General features: G+C 47.4%; 1 protein-coding gene across 1 annotated transcript in view; it reads left to right on the plus strand.

Annotated features, from left to right (window-relative positions):
• Positions 1 to 6,609: 6,609 nt before the first annotated feature.
• The window catches only part of MSANTD3 (Myb/SANT DNA binding domain containing 3), a 19,779-nt gene continuing 16,247 nt past the window's right edge, over positions 6,610 to 10,141 (plus strand). Inside the window, exon 1 of the mRNA XM_002928091.4 lies at positions 6,610 to 6,672. The gene's annotated coding sequence lies outside the window, so the exon portion shown is untranslated. The remainder of the gene's footprint in view (positions 6,673 to 10,141) is intronic.

Below are 10,141 nucleotides of genomic sequence, written 5' to 3' on the forward strand. Positions count from 1 at the left end.
GCGCGCCGCGATGGGACAACGGTGAGTGGGGCCGCCCTGCGGCGTACAAAGCCCCAGGGCGCGGACCTCGGGGAGAGTCGGCGGCGCACCCGGAGCTGCGGGGGACTCTGCACCCCCTTCCCCCGGGGGCCGGGGGAGCCGCTAGGGAGGCTTCCAGGCGACCGCAGTGCCGGGTCTTCCCATCCCAGGGTCCCTGCTGTTTGCCAGGCACTGTGCTCGGCGCTTTTCCATACTTGTCTCCTTTAAGACCCCCAGTGCCCCGTTCGGGGGTGTAATGGGAGGGGTCCCTCAGTCAGAGGCCGAGGGCCGAGCATCATCACATCGGTGCCCGCCTGACCTTGGGAAAGCTTCTTTACTCCGAGCCTGGGCTGCTGCTACTGTAAATGGGGGAACGGTGGAAGGGGTGTTGCGGGGGAGTGCACGCTGTAATACTACCCTCGGTACTATTGTGAGAGATAATGTACATAAATTATCATAGCTAAATTTTGAGCACTTTCTCTGTGCTAGGCCCCAGGTACTAAACAGTTGGTATGAGTTATCTAAATCATCGCACCGGTGCTACGAGGTAGCTACTGTAAATTGCCCGAATAATCTTTATTTAGGAGTAGGAAACAGTGAAGGATTTATTTAGCCTTCCTCTTCGGATCCAGGAGATTGGTTGGTTGTTAGATGTGGTAACATTTAAGATTACAAATGTTTCTGCAGTACAGGAGAGGGATTCTAGGATGGAGGGATCTATTTGTCACACATTTAAAACGAGGTAGAAAAATATCAGGGCCAGGGGTGTGGATTTCAGCCTGTCAGATGGGAGGTTGTGTTACCAAGGAAATTGTTGAATATGAATTCAAAACCATAGTTCCTGAGTTATGATTGAGGACTGTTATGGGAGTTTGGGATGACAGAGAGAAAGGGGGAGGACCGGGGAGGGGGAGAGAGGGAATTCTGAAGCTCTGGAAGATGTTGAGGAAGAGACCGGGGTTTGCCACCCTAGAAGCATTCTGGACCAGGAGTCCATCCTGCCTTTAGAGACCAGGCATCTTGCCTGGGGGAGGGGGAGGGGATGCTGGGTTGAGATCACAGGTTGTGTTTTCTTACTCCAAGGCCACCCCAAAAATATTCGGATGGGTTGAGAGCCGGACTCTTCCCAAAATGTCATTGTCCCTTCTTGTGATTCCTGAAATTCTTTTCATGTGTTTGAGGAGATTGGGGTACTCACGGACCCTAAAGGTTGATAAGACACTTGAGATACAAAGGCCTACCTGATGTAATGAAGGAGTGTGTTTTGCACAGTTCACTTGGTTAGAGGAGCCGTGGGCATGAGGAGATTATTTTGCGGTTCAGTTTGGAATGGGGAGAATGGAAGGCTTTGGACCCTGAGGAAGGCAGAGAAAGGCAGGAAGGCCTAGGGACTGTATCCCCCGGAAAGGGACTGGAAAGGGGAGCTGAGGCCCTCACAACACCATCTCCAGAATATCTGTGTAGCCTGCTTGGTTCTCACCTACCAAGAAGGCACCCTTTCCTCTCCCCATTTGCAGCCATTTCTCACTTGTTGTGGAAGGTAGGTCTGGGCTGGATTCAGGCTGACTTTTCTCCTAAGTAGGAGAGGCTTCTGGAGAAGGGTTCTTTTAAAATCAGGCCTTGACGGAGGGGGTATTTGGGTGCCTAGTGATGGTGAAGGTAGGGAGCAGTGTGCATAGTGGAAAACGCAATTGCTTTGGAGAGACAGTTTGGGGTTCAAATCCTGGCTCTGCCATTTATCAGCCATGTAATTTTTTATGAGGATAAAACAATGTTTTTTTCAAATGTCTGGTAGGGAGCTCAACCAACACTAGTACCTTGTTCCCTGTCCATGGTGACATTCATTCAACACATGTCTGCTGAGCACCAGTTGTCTGCTGAGTCATATGCTTCCTGCTGGGGATACAGAGATGAGTCAGACATTATGTATTCCCTTATGAATTTCCCAGTCCAGTGAGGGAGATGGACACAAAGAGCACATTACAAAAAATATGGGAAGTGCTACACTATAGTCATATACAACTGGCAGTGAGCTTGCAGAGGAGTAACTAATNGGGGGACTCTGCACCCCCTTCCCCCGGGGGCCGGGGGAGCCGCTAGGGAGGCTTCCAGGCGACCGCAGTGCCGGGTCTTCCCATCCCAGGGTCCCTGCTGTTTGCCAGGCACTGTGCTCGGCGCTTTTCCATACTTGTCTCCTTTAAGACCCCCAGTGCCCCGTTCGGGGGTGTAATGGGAGGGGTCCCTCAGTCAGAGGCCGAGGGCCGAGCATCATCACATCGGTGCCCGCCTGACCTTGGGAAAGCTTCTTTACTCCGAGCCTGGGCTGCTGCTACTGTAAATGGGGGAACGGTGGAAGGGGTGTTGCGGGGGAGTGCACGCTGTAATACTACCCTCGGTACTATTGTGAGAGATAATGTACATAAATTATCATAGCTAAATTTTGAGCACTTTCTCTGTGCTAGGCCCCAGGTACTAAACAGTTGGTATGAGTTATCTAAATCATCGCACCGGTGCTACGAGGTAGCTACTGTAAATTGCCCGAATAATCTTTATTTAGGAGTAGGAAACAGTGAAGGATTTATTTAGCCTTCCTCTTCGGATCCAGGAGATTGGTTGGTTGTTAGATGTGGTAACATTTAAGATTACAAATGTTTCTGCAGTACAGGAGAGGGATTCTAGGATGGAGGGATCTATTTGTCACACATTTAAAACGAGGTAGAAAAATATCAGGGCCAGGGGTGTGGATTTCAGCCTGTCAGATGGGAGGTTGTGTTACCAAGGAAATTGTTGAATATGAATTCAAAACCATAGTTCCTGAGTTATGATTGAGGACTGTTATGGGAGTTTGGGATGACAGAGAGAAAGGGGGAGGACCGGGGAGGGGGAGAGAGGGAATTCTGAAGCTCTGGAAGATGTTGAGGAAGAGACCGGGGTTTGCCACCCTAGAAGCATTCTGGACCAGGAGTCCATCCTGCCTTTAGAGACCAGGCATCTTGCCTGGGGGAGGGGGAGGGGATGCTGGGTTGAGATCACAGGTTGTGTTTTCTTACTCCAAGGCCACCCCAAAAATATTCAGATGGGTTGAGAGCCGGACTCTTCCCAAAATGTCATTGTCCCTTCTTGTGATTCCTGAAATTCTTTTCATGTGTTTGAGGAGATTGGGGTACTCACGGACCCTAAAGGTTGATAAGACACTTGAGATACAAAGGCCTACCTGATGTAATGAAGGAGTGTGTTTTGCACAGTTCACTTGGTTAGAGGAGCCGTGGGCATGAGGAGATTATTTTGGGGTTCAGTTTGGAATGGGGAGAATGGAAGGCTTTGGACCCTGAGGAAGGCAGAGAAAGGCAGGAAGGCCTAGGGACTGTATCCCCTGGAAAGGGACTGGAAAGGGGAGCTGAGGCCCTCACAACACCATCTCCAGAATATCTGTGTAGCCTGCTTGGTTCTCACCTACCAAGAAGGCACCCTTTCCTCTCCCCATTTGCAGCCATTTCTCACTTGTTGTGGAAGGTAGGTCTGGGCTGGATTCAGGCTGACTTTTCTCCTAAGTAGGAGAGGCTTCTGGAGAAGGGTTCTTTTAAAATCAGGCCTTGACGGAGGGGGTATTTGGGTGCCTAGTGATGGTGAAGGTAGGGAGCAGTGTGCATAGTGGAAAACGCAATTGCTTTGGAGAGACAGTTTGGGGTTCAAATCCTGGCTCTGCCATTTATCAGCCATGTAATTTTTTATGAGGATAAAACAATGTTTTTTTCAAATGTCTGGTAGGGAGCTCAACCAACACTAGTACCTTGTTCCCTGTCCATGGTGACATTCATTCAACACATGTCTGCTGAGCACCAGTTGTCTGCTGAGTCATATGCTTCCTGCTGGGGATACAGAGATGAGTCAGACATTATGTATTCCCTTATGAATTTCCCAGTCCAGTGAGGGAGATGGACACAAAGAGCACATTACAAAAAATATGGGAAGTGCTACACTATAGTCATATACAACTGGCAGTGAGCTTGCAGAGGAGTAACTAATTCATTCTGGATAGAAAACTCAGGGCCAAATTACCTCTAACAAGAGGAGTATGAGACTTTGTGATAGAGATTTCGAATGCTACACCACCTCCTAACTTCTGTCTTTTTTTTTTACCTTGTCTTTGCCCTGATATCTTTCTCTTTAAAAAAAAAGTAAGTCTAGTTGCAATGTGTGCATACTTTATAAGCTACCCCAAACTCATATTAGAAGGAAGCTATTGTAAATAAACATAATAGCCATCACAAAATGTCACAAGAGTTGGACTTTGAGGGATGAAAATGAGCCCTTGATGGGGTGCATATGACTCTTGATCTCAGGGTTGTGGGTTCAAGCCCCATGTTGGGTATAGTGATTACTTAAAAATAAAATTATTTAAAAAAAAATAAAATGAGCTCTTGGTGGACCTTGGAGTAAAGGATTCCAGCCAGAGGAAGCCCTGTGTACAAGTCATGAGAACACAGCAGGTTCAAGGGCATGAAGGTGAGTTTGGTCTGCTGGGTTGAAAAATATATGGGAAAGGGGGGTTGGCATGGGGTGGCGGGGGCACAGATCTGGAAAGGCCTCGAATGCCATGTGCGGAGTTTGGACTTGATCACTGAGGAATGCGGGCGATGTAAGAGGTTTACATGCAGGACTGGGGCATGATCACTGTGTTTTAGGATGAGCCCTCTGGTAGTTGTGTGGAAGAGGGGCTGGAAGTTGGGAGATCATTTTGGGAAATGACGGTCTGACCTCAGAATTATAAGGCAATAAGGATGAGAGAGGAGGTAGTAAATACTGAGGTAAAACGTATAGCAGGTCTTAGTGAGTGGTTACCTGTGATGGAAAAGCATGCTGAGTTCTTTGCTTTGGGCCACGTTCAGGTGGCTGAAATCATCAGAAATCAGGAAGTTTGAGAGTAGGGGAATAATTTGTTTGCTTTTGGCCATGAAGAATTGGAGATTTTGGGGCACCTGGGTGGCTCAGTTGGTTAAGCAGCCAACTCTTGTTTTTGGCTCAGGTCATGATCTCAGGGTTGCAGGATGGGCTCTGCGCTCAGCGGGGAATCTGCTTGAGATTCTCCCCCTCCCCCCAAAATGAATAAATCTTAAAAAAAAAAAGAAGAAGAAGAAAAGAATTGGCGATTTCTGAGATGCCCACATGGACAGCTAGACAGAGGTGGCTGGTGGATAAGTGGGGATGTGTGTGGTCTGAGGAGGAGAATGGGGCTGGGGAGAGAGGATCTCCCTGACACCCTTACTTTTTTTGAATAAACACTGAAAATCTCTGTGCTAAAAATACAAATAAAACGGAGTTCCAAGCTTTAGGAATTCACCCTCAGACAGTGGCAGCACTTGAGAATATGGATAAGATTGCAGTACAGAGTAATTCTGAGCATGCAGAAGGGGTAAATACTTGGGACCCCTGGGCCAGAGATCAGAGGGAGTGCCCCTGGTTGTTTTGAAGCAGTGGGAGAGGAGGAGTGAGTGCTCACAGGTGAGGAGTGGGCTAGAGTGGGAACTTGCTGATTGTGAAAGCGCTTTCTGTAGAGGACACTTTAAAAGTGGTGCGAAGGGAATTTCAGAGAGCTTGGGGTTGGGGTGGGGAGATGGTTTANCGAAGGGAATTTCAGAGAGCTTGGGGTTGGGGTGGGGAGATGGTTTAGGATGGAGCCATGGGGGAGGGAGAGGAGGGGTGGGGACTTTTAAGAACCTTCATCTGGTCTATAGAGGAACACGTGAGGGTGGAAGAATGGGAGGTGGGAGCTCTTGCCTTAAACGTAAGGCTGGTTCTGTTCACAGTCACACTCAGACACAGATGGTAAAAATAAACACTTCCAAGTTACAAGGCCGCCTGGGGTGAGTGGTGAAGGGGAAGAGGAGGCAGAGCATTAGAGGAAGCAAGTTCATCTCAAGGTTTAAGACTGCAAAGCCATCTGAAAGAAGGAGAGACGGTGGAGAGGGCACAGGTGAGTGGCCATCCTGGGTGGTCAGGTCTGAACTTTCGAGTACAGGTATATGGGAAGGTAGGCACAGTAATGTCTGATTACTCCTACCTCTGGATAAAATGAAATCATGAAACTTTCATTGTCATAGTGCAGCTTTTAAAAATTTGGCGTACAGGGGGCGCCTGGGTGGCTTAGTTGGTTAAGCTTCGGACTCTTGGTTTCAGCTCAGGACATGATCTCGAGGTTGTGGGATCGAGCTCCGCGTTGGCTCTGTGCTCAACGCAGTCTGCTTTAGATTCTCTCTCCCTGCTCACTCTCTCTCTCTCAAATAAACAAAATCTTAGAAAAATTTTTGGCATACAGTACAATAGCATTTACAAGAAGAAGCCAGGAGGTAATTTTTTTTTAAAGATTTTATTTATTTATTTGACAGAGAGAGAGACAGCCAGCGAGAGAGGGAACACAAGCAGGGGGAGTGGGAGAGGAAGAAGCAGGCTCCCAGCGGAAGACCCCAATGTGGGGCTCGATCCCAGAANAGAGACAGCCAGCAAGAGAGGGAACACAAGCAGGGGGAGTGGGAGAGGAAGAAGCAGGCTCCCAGCAGAAGACCCCAATGTGGGGCTCGATCCCAGAACTCCGGCATCACGCCCCAAGCCGAAGGCAGACGCTTAACGACTGAGCCACCCAGGCGCCCTGAGGAGGTAATTTTTGTCATAAATCCTCTGTCAAAGGAGTTTTAGATAGTGGAAAAACTAGATGTAATTAGTAAAAAAAAATGCAAATGGTAAACAGGTTAATTTCAACATATATTCCAAAATTATGTAGCAAGTGCCTTCTGTGCACCAGGCCCTCTTCAATTTGCTGGGGCTACAGAAATGATGAGATCCGATCACGTGCTTTAGCCATTCCAACTGGAACTACTTAACCTCTAGGTTAAACCGTCTGTGAGCCTTACGTGGTCTAACGTGCTGAGATTACTTTATTCTGTTGCAGTGTTCTCTCTCATTGGCCAGTAGCGCCACCAGCTTCATAAATAATCAGGAGACAACATCTATGTGTATTTGGCGGAGAGCTGTGGAAGTTAGGTCCAGGAAACCCATCATAGCCGCAGAGCTACCATGGATGGCCAGCACTGGATGGGACTTTAGAGAACACCCACTTTACCTTTATAATTTAGAGATGAGAAACCGACAGTCGGAGGAAAGGGGACTTACCTAATGTCACACATTTAATGTCAGAGTTGAGAGTAGTGCCCTTTGAATTCCTAGATGGGATAGTGGGGAAGGCTTGAGGGCACCTTGAAAAAGGGCCTCTTGACCATGAGAAGGTTCCAAAGAGGAGATGTTGAAAACAAATGAGGAAGCTTTGCTTTTGGGTTCTCCTCTGTTACTGGAAACCCAGGAAGCCCCACTTTTGCTCTGAGCCCCAGTTTCCTCATCTGTAAGAGGTGGACTTTTAGCTTTCTGGTTTTTTTTTTTTTTTTTTTTTAAGATTTTATTTGAGAGGGGCGCCTGGGTGGCACAGCGGTTAAGCGTCTGCCTTCGGCTCAGGGCGTGATCCCGGCGTTATGGGATCGAGCCCCACGTCAGGCTCCTCTGCTGTGAGCCTGCTTCTTCCTCTCCCACTCCCCCTGCTTGTGTTCCCTCTCTCGCTGGCTGTCTCTATCTCTGTCAAATAAATAAATAAAATCTTTAAAAAAAAGATTTTATTTGAGAGAGAGTGAGTNTTGTGTTCCCTCTCTCGCTGGCTGTCTCTATCTCTGTCAAATAAATAAAATCTTTAAAAAAAAAAAGATTTTATTTGAGAGAGAGTGAGCGAACACGAGCAGAGGGAGGGCGAGGGACAGAGGTAGGAGCAGACTCCCTGCCGAGCAGGGAGCCCGATGTGGAGCTCCATCCTAGGACCCCAGGATCATGACCTGAGCCCAAGGCAGACGCTTAACCGACTGAGCCACCCAGGCATCCCTGGACTTTTCATTTTAACATGTTGGAATCAATGTCTCTTTGAGAAAAGGTTGTTTTGGGGATACTGAGTCAGGGGACAGTCAACAGTCCAGGAAAGGAAATGGCTTTTCATCTCTTGAGAGCGAGTGGGTTCTCCTGGATCCTCTCCTTCCTCTTGATGCTCCACCCTAGTGTGGACACACACACGTCCTGGCAATTACTCGCTTTGAAAAGGTCTTTGGTGTGCACCTTCTCCTGTCCGTTAACATTGTCACCACTCAGAGTGGAGCCCCCTCTCAATTATTTATCTGAATGATCTCCTTCAACTCTGTGTTCATATCCTGTACATTCTTAAAGAACTGGCTCAAATGTCCTCTTGTTCATGAAGAATGCAGATTAAGCTCTTCCCTCCTCTGCCCAAGGTGCTTTGTCCTCTTTTGTGGTCTCTTTCAGCGTGCTTCTCTTTTAGTTAGCAGTTTTTGCAGCCCAACTCGCTTTCTAGGCTATAGGGTTCAGCTTGTTTTTGTGTCTTCCACATAGTCTAGGACAGTACAGAGCCTTTGGCAGGAGTTCATGACACATTTATGGAATTGTGTGTCTATGCAATAAGAGAGCCAGTAAGTATCTGAGTATATCTTGTATATAGACCACTATTCTGTTTTTGGAAGCAGTCTATTTTATTTTATTTTTTAAGGATTTTTATTTATTGGAGAGAGGGAGGTAGAGAGAGCACGAGCAGAGAGAAAGGCCAGGGAGAGGGACAAACAGACTCCACACTGAGCACAGAGCCTGACACGGGGCCAATTCCAGGACCCCGAGATCATGACCTGAGCTGAAATCAAGAGTCAGACAATTAACCGATTACCCGGCTAAGCCACCCAGGCGCCCCTGGAAGCAGTTGAATATGGGTAGGAGGGGTAGAAAGAACTAAAATTTATTGAAGCTTTCATTTGTGCTGCTTTACTCCCATTACAGGGTAGTTGTGCAGATGGAATGAGGCAGAGTAAGGGGTGTAGCTTATTTTACAGATGAAGCACTGGAGATTTGTTGACTTGGCCGAAGTCACACAGCTCAGCAAATGCCGAAGTCAGGAGGGGAGCCCAGGTTTCCTGCATTTCTTGCTTCATTTCACTTCACGAGCAGTAATTCATTAAGGTTTAAAAGATCCTGATACCTGTCCCCGGTCTCAGCACTGCCCATCTTCAGTCACAGTTTCTATTCTGAGTACTGACTTCAAAGAACTCCCCTTTCCATGAAAGGCAGTAAAAGTAAAATCTGGCCAAATTGTTCTAGTCTGCTCAAACTTTAGGAGTTAGGTTGACCCGTGGTGGACTTAAAATATCATTAGATGGTGTATTAGGCAGCTTGGACTGCCATAATAAAATACCACAGACTAGGTGGCTTAAATATCAGAAGTGCATTCCTCATAGTCCTAGAGGCTGGGAAGTCCAAGATCAAGGTGCCGGCAGGGTAAGTTATTCTGAGGGAAGCTGCTTCTCTAGGCTTGTAGGCTGCTGCCCTCCGTTCTGTGTGCTCACGTGACCTCTTTGTGAGCCCTTGGGAAGAGAGGGGAGAAAGAGGGCAGGGAGCAAGGAGGGAGAGACGCAAGGACAGGGAATGTTCTCTGATCTCTCTTTGAATCAGGGCCCCACCTTCATCACCTTATTTAACCTTAATTACTTCCTTAAAGGCCCAATCTCTAAGTACAGTCATCCCGGGGATTAGGACTTCAACGTACGAATTTTGGAGGTGTACAAACATTCAGTCTGTAACAGATGGATTTTTGTTTTAGAGCGATATCAAATGTACTTACTACAGTCTTCTCGTGGTTTAGTCAGTGTTCGTGTTTGGGGAATTGTGCAGTTTCCTCTGTTCTTTTTTGGTATTGGATTCATGCTCTTATTTAGTCCTGTCTGTGAGTCTTTGCCTGGCCCAAGGGAAGTTTTCATTGCATTTGGATTTTGCTGGGTTTTTTGACCATTTTTACTTCAATGCAGCTTTTGATGTATAGACTGTTACCGTGTATGATACTCATTCTGTGCACAATATGCAGTTTGATGCCTATATGAAAATGTATTCGTTCATTAAATGTTTAATGAAGGCCCATGACTGTGAGGGTCACTGGGCTGCTAGTTGAGCTGCAGCCATGCATTAGGACTGGGGGCACTGTTGTCCAGCACAACAGTGGACGGAAAAATGATCTGTATTGAGCAGAGTTGAGGGGCGG

The sequence above is a fragment of the Ailuropoda melanoleuca genome, chromosome 7 (genome assembly GCF_002007445.2).
Source record: "Ailuropoda melanoleuca isolate Jingjing chromosome 7, ASM200744v2, whole genome shotgun sequence".
Taxonomy (NCBI): domain Eukaryota; kingdom Metazoa; phylum Chordata; class Mammalia; order Carnivora; family Ursidae; genus Ailuropoda; species Ailuropoda melanoleuca.